Raw genomic sequence first — 12,800 nt, forward strand, 5'->3', positions numbered from 1 at the left:
GGATAGGACAGTTCGTTTTGGAAAGAAGATCATCAATGAACAACAGAAAAAAAGTGGAGATAGGACAGAACCCTGTGGGACACCACTGTTAATAGATTTAGGGGAAGAACAGTGACCGTCTACCACGGCAGAAATAGAACGGTCAGAAAGGAAACTGGAGATAAAGGTACAGAGAGAAGGATAGAAACCGTAGGAGGGTAGTTTAGAAAGCAAAGATTTGTGCCAGACCCTATCAAAAGCTTTTGATATGTCCAACGCAATAGCAAAAGTTTCACCGAAACGGCTAAGAGAGGATGACCAAGAGTCAGTTAAGAAGGTTAGGAGATCACCAGTAGAACGCCCCTTGCGGAACCCATACTGGCGATCAGATAGAAGGTCAGAAGTGGAAAGGTGCTTTTGAATCTTCCGGTTAAGGATTGATTCAAAAGCTTTAGATAGACAAGAAAGTAAAGCAATAGGACGGTAGTTTGAGGGATTGGAGCGGTCACCCTTCTTAGGTACAGGCTGTATGAAGGCATACTTCCAGCAAGAAGGAAAGGTAGATGTTGACAGGCAGAGGCGAAAGAGTTTGACCAGGCAGGGTGACAGCACGGAGGCACAGTTTTTAAGGACAATAGGAGGCACTCCATCAGGTCCATAAGCCTTCTGAGGATTGAGGCCAGAGAGGGCATAGAAAACATCATTTTGAAGAATCTTTATAACAGGCATAAAGGAGTCAGAGGGGGGATGAGTAGGAGGAATATGCCCAGAATCGTCCAGAGTGGAGTTTTAAGAAAAAGTTTGAGAGAAGAGTTCAGCCTTAGAGATAGATGCGGCAGTTTGCCGTCAGGACTGAGGAGTGGAGGGAAAGATGAAGAAGTGAATAGATGCCAGAAGTCACGGGAAGAGTTAGAGAAAGCAAGGTTTTGACATTTTCTATTAATGAAAGAATTTTTGGTTAGTCGGAGAATAGATTTGGCACGATTTCGGGCAGAAATGTAAAGTTCATAATTAGCATTAGTTTGAAGGCTCTGGTATCTTTTGTGAGCTACCTCTATCATTGACAGCACGAGAACAAGCGTGATTAAACCAAGGCTTTTTAGCGTGAGGAGTAGAGAAAGAACGAGGAATGTATGCCTCCATTCCAGAGACAATCACCTCTGTGATGCGCTGAGCACACACAGACGGGTCTCTATCCTGGAAGCAATAATCATTCCACGGGAAATCGGAAAAGTACATCCTCAGGTCGTCCCACCGAGCTGAAGCAAAATGCCAGAAGCATCGCCTCTTCGGTGGGTCCAGAGGGTGTACAGGAGCGATAGGACAGGATGCAGAAATAAGATTGTGATCGGAGGAGCCCAACGGAGAGAACAGTTTGACAGAATAAGCAGAAGGGTTTGAGGTAAGGAAGAGGTCTAGAATGTTGGGCCGATCTCCAAGACGGTCAGGAATACGTGTAGGGTGCTGGACCAACTGCTCTAGGTCGTTGAGGATAGCAAAGTTGTAGGCTTGTTCACCAGGATGGTCAGTGAAAGAGGATGAAAGCCAAAGCTGGTGGTGAACATTGAAATCTCCTAGGATGGAGATTTCAGCGAAGGGAGAGTGGGTCAAGATGTGCTCCACTTTAGAATTCAAATAGTCAAAGAATTTTACATAGTTGGTAGAGTTAGGTGAGAGATAAACAGCACAGATGTATTTAGTAATAGAATGACAGTGAAGTCTTAACCAGATGGTGGAAAATTCAGAAGAGTCAAGGTCGTGGGCACGAGAGCAAGTGATGTCGTTGCGCACGTAGGCGCAACATCCAGCTTTGGATTGAAATTTAGGATAGAGATAGTAGGAGGGAACAGAGTAGACTGATTAACTTCAGATTCCATATTTCTTAATCGAAGAAAAGCTCAAAAAGCTCAACAGGGGAAAAATCTCTGTACCTTGCATAATTTGCCTCTGGAAAGGTGCAATCTAATGATGTCCGAATAGTGCCCCGAGACCATTTAGGTTTCTTGTATCCTGAAATGCAACGAGGAGCAGTATCATGCTCAGCATTGCTTTTATCTTGGTCATCACTTTTATCTTCTTCATAGCCTTTATCATCACATTAAGTGCGCCGTCCATCCGTAAATACTGTCAGCTAAAGCATTCAAATGTTTACCTGAGAGATTATCTATGAGCCCACCCTCATCTTTTTCTGCAGAATCTTCGTCAGTAAGGATGTCATTAGTTGGTTCTATATACACTGCAGCAGGTACATCCTTGTTCACAGTACTCTAGACGGGGTCGAACCAACGAATTATACAGTTTTAATATTACTTTTCCCTATTTATTATTAAAGACTCGTCCGATGAAGCCAACCAATTTGTTTGCAGTTTTAACTACCTCTGAACAATGCTGACCGGGCTTTAAATCGTTTGATATAGTGATTCCAAGATCCTTTTCTTTTCTTACTGCAGAAAGTTGTTGGCCATTCATTACGTACCGAACGCGATTGTTATTTTTTCCGATATGCAACACTTTACATTTGTCAACGTTAAATTTCATTTACCACTGATTGGCCCAACGTCCAAGTCGATCTAAATCTGATTATAAAGCTTCTTCGTCGAGTGTCGCAGTTACTTGCAATTTTTGTGTCATCAGCAAATTTTGATACTTTGCAAGTGAGTCCATCATCGATATCATTAACATAAATTAAGAAGAGCATGGGGCCAAGCACTGATCCTTGAGGTACGCCGCTTCTGACATCGAGCCAGTTAGATGTAACACCGTTTAGAACGGTGTTACATCTAATGTGAATGTTACCCGAGATAACGTGCGCCAATAGTTTGCTGACCAATCGTTGGTGGGGGACCTTATCAAATGCCTTTAGAAAATCCAGATATATGATATCTACTGATCTGCTTTCATCGAACACCTCAAAAATATTATGAAAAAAATCAAGTAAGTTAGTTAAACACGAACGTTTACTACGGAAACCATGTTGCGAATTATTTATTATATTATTTTCTTCGAAGAATTTCACCATAATGTTGCGAATGATAGTCTCCATTAACTTACAAACAATCGATGTCAGGCTAATTGGTCGACAGTTTCCTAGATGAGACTTGTCCCCCTTTTTGAAAATTGGTGTGACATTTGCTAGTTTCCAATCCGACGGCTGTTAAAGATTTATTGAATGTGATGGAGAGCGGTTTACAAATTTGATGTTTGAATTCTTTTAAGACCCTAGGGGTAATTTTGTCTGGACCAGGAGCTTTGCTTACTTTAATCTTTTCAATTGTGCGTAAAATGTCACTTTCTACGACGAGCACGCCACTTAACATCTTTACAGTCCTTCTAACCTGCGGCGGTTGAGGTGATAAACAATCTTCGTCGGTAAATACGGATGCGAAAAAGTTATTTAGCATTGTAGCCATTTCATTTTCATCGTTCGTGTGGTTACCATTATTATTAGCAAGCGGTCCGATACCACAAGTGAGTGACTTTTTATTATTTACATAGCTAAAAAATTCTTTAGGAATAGATTTACTCGTTTCTGCTATATATTCTTCAAGATTTTTCTTGCTTCGTTTTATTAATTTCTTGGTTTCGCGGCGAATTCTGTCCAACTCTAGTTTGTCAGCCTCACTCTAAGTTGATATGTATCTACTGTATACGCGTTTTTAAGGGATAGGCTATTTTGAATTTCGTTATTCCACCATTTGGGTTACTTCTTAAAAGCTGAACGACTGTTACGATAGGGTACGCATATGCTTATGGCATTGTTCAATATTGTGGTGAAGGCCCCCCAAGATTTATCAATATCTGTTACCGCCGAGATTTCAGTCCAGTCAGAATTATTTAGAATTGATAGGAGTCTTACGAAATTCGCTCTCTGATAATCAGGCACTTTTTCTTTTTTTTCTCCTTTTTTTTTACGTTGTTGCCTATTGCGCCGGTAGGCATCTTCCCGGTGGGGCCTGATGGTCGGCCCAAGGCTTCTTCCAGGTGGGGCCTGATGGTCGGCCCAGCCCGTTCTGGCGCAGGCGAGTGTTTATAGTGGCGCCATCTTGCGGCTCATGCTGCCCCCCGGAACTCGTTCTTGATTCGCTTGGATGGCTTCCTCTAGAGTCCGGGTTGATGGGTGGTCTTCAGGACAGCATGTGGGTAGTTTTAAGCCACTCGGCGGTGACTGAAAAATCCGAGTGGTAGCGTGAGGATTCGAACCCGCGTCGTCCATCACGCGGCGAACTAGGAGTTACTTTACTTTCTTTCATATTGATGCTGAATGTGATTGTTCGGTGATCGCTAGAACTAAAAATTGGACCAACATTTACTTCGTTAACTAGATCAGCTGTCGTTGAAAAGATAAGGTCAAGTATATTATTTTCCCGAGTCGGTTCTTGAACGTGTTGATGTAAATCACTTTCTAGTAAATGTGTGTACAGGTCGAGCCCTGTATGACAGTTCAACGTTTCACCCCATCTTTTCACTGGCAAGTTAAAGTCCCCAACAATTACTGCCTCGCAACTGCTACTTGTTTCTAATAATAATTCACTTAATATCTGTTTTCACGGATACTGGATGGAGAGAGTTGTGGATATAAAAGATAACGCCTCCACCTTGTCTGTTCTCTCTTTCATGACTAAAGATGGTATAACCCGGTAATCTATATTCCGCAATGAAATCGCTATTTGAAGTGTTTATCCAAGATTCTGTGACTCCGATGATGTGATAATGATTTGTAGCTGCGAGGACTTCTAAGTCTTCAAATTTGTTACGTAGGCTACGAGCGTTTACATAGCAAGCTTTAATGTGATTCGTGTCGGGGGGTTTCGCGGGTTGAGTGGTTTAAGTGGATGCCATCAGCAAGGAACAAGTCTGAATCGTAGTAAAAACTGTTCCACAAGTTAGCGAACTGGACGTTTTCTTGTGAGCAAAGGGACTGAAGTCTGTTGTTTGTGTTGAAGGCCTTACTGTAAAAGCTAGATTCGGCACCGACCCTCGGGAGGATTCCTGAGATAAAGATGTTACTGGCATCCGTTTTACGTTTACATGCGGCGGTATTTTTCAAGCAGTTCCTCAGAACGGGTTGTCTTTACGTCATTTGTCCCCGCGTGAATGACAAATAGGGTGCTTCGGTCGGCATTTCTTGTCCAGTCTGGCACCTCGATAGCAGTAACGTTTTCTGCGGCCGTTTGATGAACGACCACAGAACTCAACCAGCTGGCCACGCACCAAGGAATCCCCAATTAGGCGAGTCTCAAACTCATCCTCCCTGGTGTCTGCCAGCACCTGGAACCTATTGAAGGTAGTGGGGGTCAGTAAATCCTTGGTTGCTTGCTTCGGTTTGGCTCCATTCCTTACAGGTTGGAACCCGACATCCTGTGAAGCAGGAAGAGAAGCGTTAAGTGGGGCAGGCTGGAAGTTGTCCTGTTAGGCAGGCTGGGAGTTAGCCTGTGAAGCAAGCTGGGGGTTAGCCTGTGAGGCAGGCTATGGGTCAGCCTGTGAGGCAGGCTGGCGGGTTGTCCTGTGAGGCAGGCTTGGGGTTAGCCTGTGAGGCAGGCTGGGGGTTAGCCTGTGAGGCAGGCTGGGGATTAGCCTGTGAGACAGGCTGGGGGTTAGCCTGTGAGGCAGGCTGGGTGTCAACCTGTGAGGTAGGTAACACGTCCTCCCGTGAAACAGGAGATTCGTCTGGAGTGGGCACAGTCTCGGTGGAGGGCCTCTCCACCATCGATGGTGGAATCACTGCCACATTGCTTGCAACAAATTCCTGAAGGGCTTCGAATTTCTTTTCAAGATCATTATGTTTGACTTTCCATTCAGTCACAGCCTTCTGAAGTTGTAATCTTTGAACGCAGAGGCGGCAAGTTCTACTCAGCTGGAAGTACTGTAGCAGTCACCGCTCGAATCGCGTGTTCCTTCCCCTCAGTGACACAAGAAAATGGTGCACTGCAGACAAAGACTTTAAAATTCTGTGTTTTCATGTTCATCGTCAGTCCTTGTCTCTGTCCGCGTCGTGTCTTCAATGTTTATCTTTCTTGTACTCGTTTACCTTTGACTGTCCGTCTATGTCCTTTTGTTGTCCACCGTTACACATTGTTATACACATACACCAACACTTAAATGTTAACCTACACAAACAACATTCACACAAACGCATACCCACACAAACACCTTTTTTTTGTGTTGTGTTTGTCTCAATGACTTGTATTTTTGTTCAATAAAGTAACCCTAACGGATACTGAGTTTCTCTATCCGTGAACCGACTAGCACTTAGAACACTCGCTACCACCAACAATTGGTGACCCTGCAGTGTTGCTATGGTTCAAGGTGGCTTATAGCCGGTGCCGTTTTAAGGGCACTCTCTCCTGGAGTGGAGGACCTGGGCAGGGTAACTTGTCCATTCGTCCGCCCTCTCCTGGGGCAAAAATCCTCACCTCCATTCGGGGTTCGTGGGGCTGAGCACTCAGGTCGGGAGAAACATTACGCCATAGGCGTAGTTGCCACCTTCAGGGTTTTCCCCCGCCCTCCCCCAGGCGCCTTCTGCGCCTTCCCCAGGCACCCTCTGTGCCTTCCCCAGGCACCCTCTGTGCCTTCCCCAGGCACCCTCTGTGCCTCCCCCAGGCACCCTCTGTGCCTCCCCCAGGCACCCTCTGTGCCTCCCCCAGACGCCTTCTGCGTCTCCCACAGGCACCCTCTGTGCGCCTCTTCCAGGCACCCTCTGTGCGCCTCTTCTAGGCTCCCTCTGTGCGCCTCCTCCAGGCATCTTCAGCGCCCTTCAGGCATCTTTTGTGCCCCATGGTGCTTCTCCCGGCGCTCACCCCCCCCCCCTCCTCCTCCCTGCTTTTCTGCTGGTCCGGCGACTGAGACACGCACATCGTGTGACACACTACACAGACTCAGTGAACACTCAAACACAGTGCGACATATTACTGAGACACACAGTCCCACACAATCAGTGTACACGCCATACAGACAAATTGTATACGCCACCACACACCGCAGACTCAGTGTACACGCAGACACAGTGTGACACCCCACTGGGATTACTAGCTGCCCCCTGGATTAACCACCGCCTCCTGGATCTACCACCGCCCTCTTGGATTATCCTACACTTGTGGATCTATGTGTACAGTGCAGTGTGTCCAGCAACAGTTCAGTGCAGCAAGTCCCCAGCAACAGTTAGTGTCACAGTGTTCCCACTAAGTGTACAGTGTTGTTTTACAGTGCTTTCTTGGACAATGGTTCACTCCCCGGGCCACTGAGGTCCCTAGCACGCGCCAGTGCCTATACTACACGCAGTTCGTTCTACTCTCACGGACTGCCGTGGCTCCTGGCCCGTTGTACGCCAGCGCCCTTGCCAACACCGTTCAACTTCACCATGTCTGACGACGACAACTCTTCCGCTGCGGCGGCGGTGTCCTTCAAAGCGCCGCCCTTCTGCTCACAGGACCCGTCCATATGGTTCTCGATTTTGGAGTGCGGATTCAAGACTGCCAAAATTACTAACAGCCTTACTCAGTACACTCACGCTGTTAGCCTCCTGCCCGCCGACGTCCTTCCACAAGTCTCTGACGTCATCGCCTCAGCCTACAACTCTGATCATGCCTATGAAGACCTGAAGACAGCCCTACTCCAACGCCTTCAGTCTTCTGTCGCCACCCGCCTCCGTGAACTCCTCTCCAAAGAAGAGTTGGGTAATGAGAAACCGACGGACCTCCTACGCCGCATGAAGCAGCTGCTCGACGAAAAGTACCAGTCTTTCGACCCAGACTTGTTCAAACAGCTGTTTTACCAACGTCTGCCCCCTGCTGTCCAGCGCAGCCTCTTCAGCGTTAAGGACGACCTGAAGCCCGACGCCATTGCCAAGTTAGCAGACGAATTCATGGCAACTCTACCTGGACCGCTAACTTCCTCAGTGTCTTCCGTCGTCTCCGAAAGGACCACTCAATTTGACGAACTCGTCAAGCAAGTCTCCCTGCTCGCGACGAAAGTCACGTCTCTTGAGGAGCGGCTCGATCGCCGCCGCTCTCACTCCCCCACTCCTCACCGACGTCGGCGCCGCTCCCGTTCGAAAAGCCCAGGACTCTGCTGGTACCACAACAACTTCGGCGAGAAAGCTACGAGGTGTACCACCCCGTGCACTTACAAGGCGTCAAACTCCAAGGACGAGCACTAGTGCAGCATAGCGCTCGTCATCAACCCTCAGCGCTGTTCCACCTTCATGATTGCCGTTCCAACACAAAGTTCCTGATTGACACCGGCGCTGATGTCAGTATAATCCCAGCAACCGCCAGTCAGCGAACTCTACCTCCACTCTTGCACCTGTACGCCGCCAACGGTACCAAAATACCTGTCTACTCGCGACACACCATGCAAGTGGACCTTTACCTACGACGTTGCTTCGAATGGACCTTCTACGTCGGGAACGTCTCGCAGGCAATCCTCGGAGCTGACTTCCTAAGGCACTTCAACCTCTTAGTCGACATCAAAGGACGGAGGTTGGTTGACCCGCTCACTTCCATCTTCTCCAATGCTCAACCAGCACCAGGTGACAGGTCGCAACTTGCCGTCGTTCACAAGGACCACCAGTTCGCCACCCTGCTCAAGTCCTTTCCCACGCTGACACAGCCCTATTCAGCCAGCCTGCCCGTCAAGCACCACGTTACGCATCACATAGAGACTACAGGACCTCCAGTACACGCCAAGGCCCGTCGCTTAGCTCCTGAACGCTACCGTCAAGCCAAGGCCGAGTTCGAGTCTCTGTTGCGTCAAGGTATTGTACGGCCCAGTAGCAGCAACTGGTCATCAGCCCTCCACGTCGTCCCCAAGAAGAACGGCGACATACGTCCCTGTGGAGACTACCGAGCCCTTAACTCGCGCACTAAGATGGACAGATACCCGGTGCCAAACATCCAGGAATTCTCGTCTCAACTTGCTGGTTCCACCATCTTTTCGCGTGTGGACCTCGTCAAGGCCTTTCACCAGATTCCAGTCCATCCTGACGACATACCGAAGACTGCCGTCATCACGCCCTTCGGTCTCTTTGAATACGTCAGGATGCCGTTTGGACTCATGAATGCGGCCCAGACCTTTCAACGCTTCATCGACGAAGTTCTCCGCGGCTTACCCTCCCTTCTGCTTCGCCTACTTAGACGATCTACTCATCGCTAGCCCGGATGAAGCCTCTCACAAACAGCACCTTCACCAAGTCCTCACCCGCTTGCAAGACTACGGAGTACAGATCAACGTGGACAAGTCTGAGTTCGGTGTTACTTCCCTCACCTTCCTTGGCCACACTGTTACTCCAGAGGGCATCGCTCCACTCAACTCAAGGACTGAAGCCATCCAGCAGTTCCCAAAGCCGTCCACCCAGCGCCAACTCAAGGAATTCCTGGGTATGGTTAACTTCTACAACCGCTTCGTCCCACACTGCTCTCTCATGCTCCAGCCCCTCTACGCCATGGTGAAGCCCTGCAAGCGTCGCCAGTCTGTCACTCTCGCCTGGACTCCGGACGCTGACGCCGCCTTTCTCGCTGCTAAGAAGGCTCTCAGCGACACAGTCATGTTGTCCTTCCCTGCCCATGACGCGGAGATCTCGATTGCAACAGACGCCTCCGACACTGGGACTGGTGCTGTCCTTCAACAGTTCGTCGACAACGCCTGGAAGCCGATCGCCTTCTTCTCCCGTAAGCTCTCCAAGTCTGAAGTCAAGTACAGCGCTTACGACCGGAAACTTCTCGCCATCTTCAAGGCTGTCAAACGTTTCCGCTACTTCATTGAAGGCCGGCTTTTCCACGTGTTCACCGACCACAAGCCCCTCACTACAACTTTCCTGAGGAACAAAGACTCTTATACACCACGTCAACTCCGCCACATGGACTACATCTCGCAGTTCACCACTGATATCCGGTACGTCAAAGGTGCAGACAACGCTCCAGCTGACGCCCTCTCCCGCAACATTACCGCTGTGACGTCCTCTTCACTTGATTACGCCGCCATACCCGCCGATCAGTCCGGCGACGCAGAGCTGGAGAAGCTTCTGAACAACCCGGCGCTTAAAGTGAAGAAAATCACACTCCCAGGCACCAAGGTCACTCTCTACGCTGACGTCTCTACGGCCACCATCCATCCCTACCTGCCACAGCGACACCGCTACCAGGCATTCCGTCAGCTTCACGAGCTCTCTCATCCTGGCATTCGAGCCTCGCAGCGCTTGATGACGTCCCGCTTCATTTGGGAGGGAATTAACAAAGACGTCAGACTATGGACCAAAACCTGCACTGACTGCCAAGCCTCCAAGGTGACGCGACACACACACTCTCCACCCGGCACCTTCACGCCCGTCACGGAGAGGTTCGACCATGTCCACATCGACCTTGTTGGTCCCCTGCCGCCCTCCGCAGGCCACCGCTACATCCTCACCTGCGTGGATCGTCTCACACGCTGGCCTGAGGCCGCCCCCATCGCTGACATCACTACGGACGCCGTCGCCCACGCCTCCATTGCTACTTGGGTCTCCAGGTTCGGCGTCCCTCTCAGCCTCACCTCAGACCGCGGCGGCCAGTTCGAGGCTAACGTGTGGAACAAAGTCATGACCTTCCTTGGCATCCGCCGCTACAGAACGTCAAGTTATCACCCGCAGGCTAACGGCATGGTCGAGCGCTTCCATCGGCAGCTGAAATCCTCCCTCATGGCCTCCACCCAACGCGACAACTGGTCCCTGGCTCTTCCCTTGGTCCTCCTCGGCATCAGGTCCTCCCTGAAGGAAGACCTGCACCACTCCTCGGCTGAACTATTGTACGGCACCAACCTACGGCTCCCAGGCGAACTTCTGGCGCCCACACCTGACACCGCCCCCTGCGGCGTCCAGGACTTCGCCGCCCGCCTCAAAGGTGCCATGAGGAGCCTCCAGCCGGTGCAGCCTCGCTCTTCCCCGAAGAAGACCTTCGTCAACCAGGACCTCGACACCTGCACCCACGTTTTCGTGCGCGTGGATGCCGTTCGGCGGCCCCTGCAGCAGCCCTACCAAGGACCCTACCGCGTCCTGAGACGGACCAGAAAGACTATCACGATAGACAAACTGGGTTCTCAGGACGCGGTCTCCGTAGACAGGGTCAAGCCGGCGTACCTACTGGCCCCAGACCAGGCGCCCCATCTCTCCGTCGCCGAAACAACACCATCTGCACCAGTCCGCACCAGGAAGATATCGTTCCTTCTATGAAGTCACTGGGGGGGAATATCTGTAGCAGTCACCGCTCGAATCGCGTGTTCCTTCCCCTCAGTGACACAAGAAAATGGTGCACTGCAGACAAAGACTTTAAAATTCTGTGTTTTCATGTTCATCGTCAGTCCTTGTCTCTGTCCGCGTCGTGTCTTCAATGTTTATCTTTCTTGTACTCGTTTACCTTTGACTGTCCGTCTATGTCCTTTTGTTGTCCACCGTTACACATTGTTATACACATACACCAACACTTAAATGTTAACCTACACAAACAACATTCACACAAACGCATACCCACACAAACACCTTTTTTTTTTTGTGTTGTGTTTGTCTCAATGACTTGTTGTATTTTTGTTCAATAAAGTAACCCTAACGGATATTGAGTTTCTCTATCCGTGAACCGACTAGCACTTAGAACACTCGCTACCACCAACAGTACTGAGCTGCAAATCGTCCGGGACAGACGTCACACTTAAGGTTTGAAGGCATTGTTAGAAATTTAAGCGAGTTAACAGTTTGGGCAAATATGAAAAGCACTTACGGAATAACCATATGTGACCATAAATTGAATTGGATAAAAATTTAGCATGGAAATTAGATACTGCTGTGTTAGATGCCTCCAACACTGGGAGTTCGCTCCCACAGGGTCTTGAAAACGCCTCAAAGACCAATCGCTTGTCCTGAGCCTCGGTCACGAGAGAGACTTTCACAACCCGGCGCTTTTCAGCTATTGTCCTCGAAGTTTTGTCCCATTGAACTGGGCCGGCGTAGTCACACAGAACAGAGCTGGCAAGGGATAAGAGGAACCAGCAATTCGTTCCCACTTTCCGAAACGTCTAACCCAACTCTACGACCCTTTCGAGGCCTGGCCAGTGGCACCTGTCACCAGGTGTTCTCCACCAACTCAAGAGAGTATCAGACGCCCTTCCTGAGAGACCAAAAAGCTGAAATATTCCTTGAGTATCAGAAAAACCCTCAGAAACTCCACCTAGAAGCCGGGAGGTACAACCTCAAATGGCCCACGGAAGACATCTCTTTCAGGAGAAAACAAGAACCAGCTGTTATGCAGAATAGGGATGGGAGTACCGTCGATAGAGGGGAGGGACGGGGAGCTCACACCGACAACTGGTTCCCAGGGAGGCTTTTTAGTGTAGAGGTCGCCACACTCCTCTACACCGCAGGCCTAAATAATTAGGCACGGTCCAGCTGACTAGGACCCTGGAACTCCAGCCATTGTCTCATAAAGAGATCCTCTGCCTGCAGTCCAATCCACCACTGTTGCTGCCCAGGGGCTTCATCGTGACCCTGGCACGGGAGACAGATCAGGTATTACACCTTGTCCAAGGGTGACCTGAGACTATGCAGGGCAGGGACGTCTAGTTCCCTGAGGTGAAAACACTTCACCCGCATACCCGCAAGGGTGACGGATTGGCGACCTTTCAGTGATTCCACATGTTTACACTTAATCACTATTAGCTAGCCACCATTATGATATTTTGGAAAACTGAGCCGATCACCGTGTTGATGAGACATTGCTGCATATCATCATCACAAGTTTATTGCACTTAAGCATACCTACAATAAAATAATGAGAAAAATATATGGTAGTGTATGCACATTT

The 12,800-nt window shown here is 49.3% G+C and overlaps 1 pseudogene; it reads right to left on the reverse strand.

Moving 5' to 3' along the window:
* LOC127003087 (uncharacterized) overlaps nucleotides 1-12,800 on the reverse strand; it is a 73,932-nt pseudogene that overhangs the window by 1,078 nt on the left and 60,054 nt on the right.

This window comes from Eriocheir sinensis, chromosome 3, assembly GCF_024679095.1.
Source record: "Eriocheir sinensis breed Jianghai 21 chromosome 3, ASM2467909v1, whole genome shotgun sequence".
NCBI lineage: Eukaryota > Metazoa > Arthropoda > Malacostraca > Decapoda > Varunidae > Eriocheir > Eriocheir sinensis.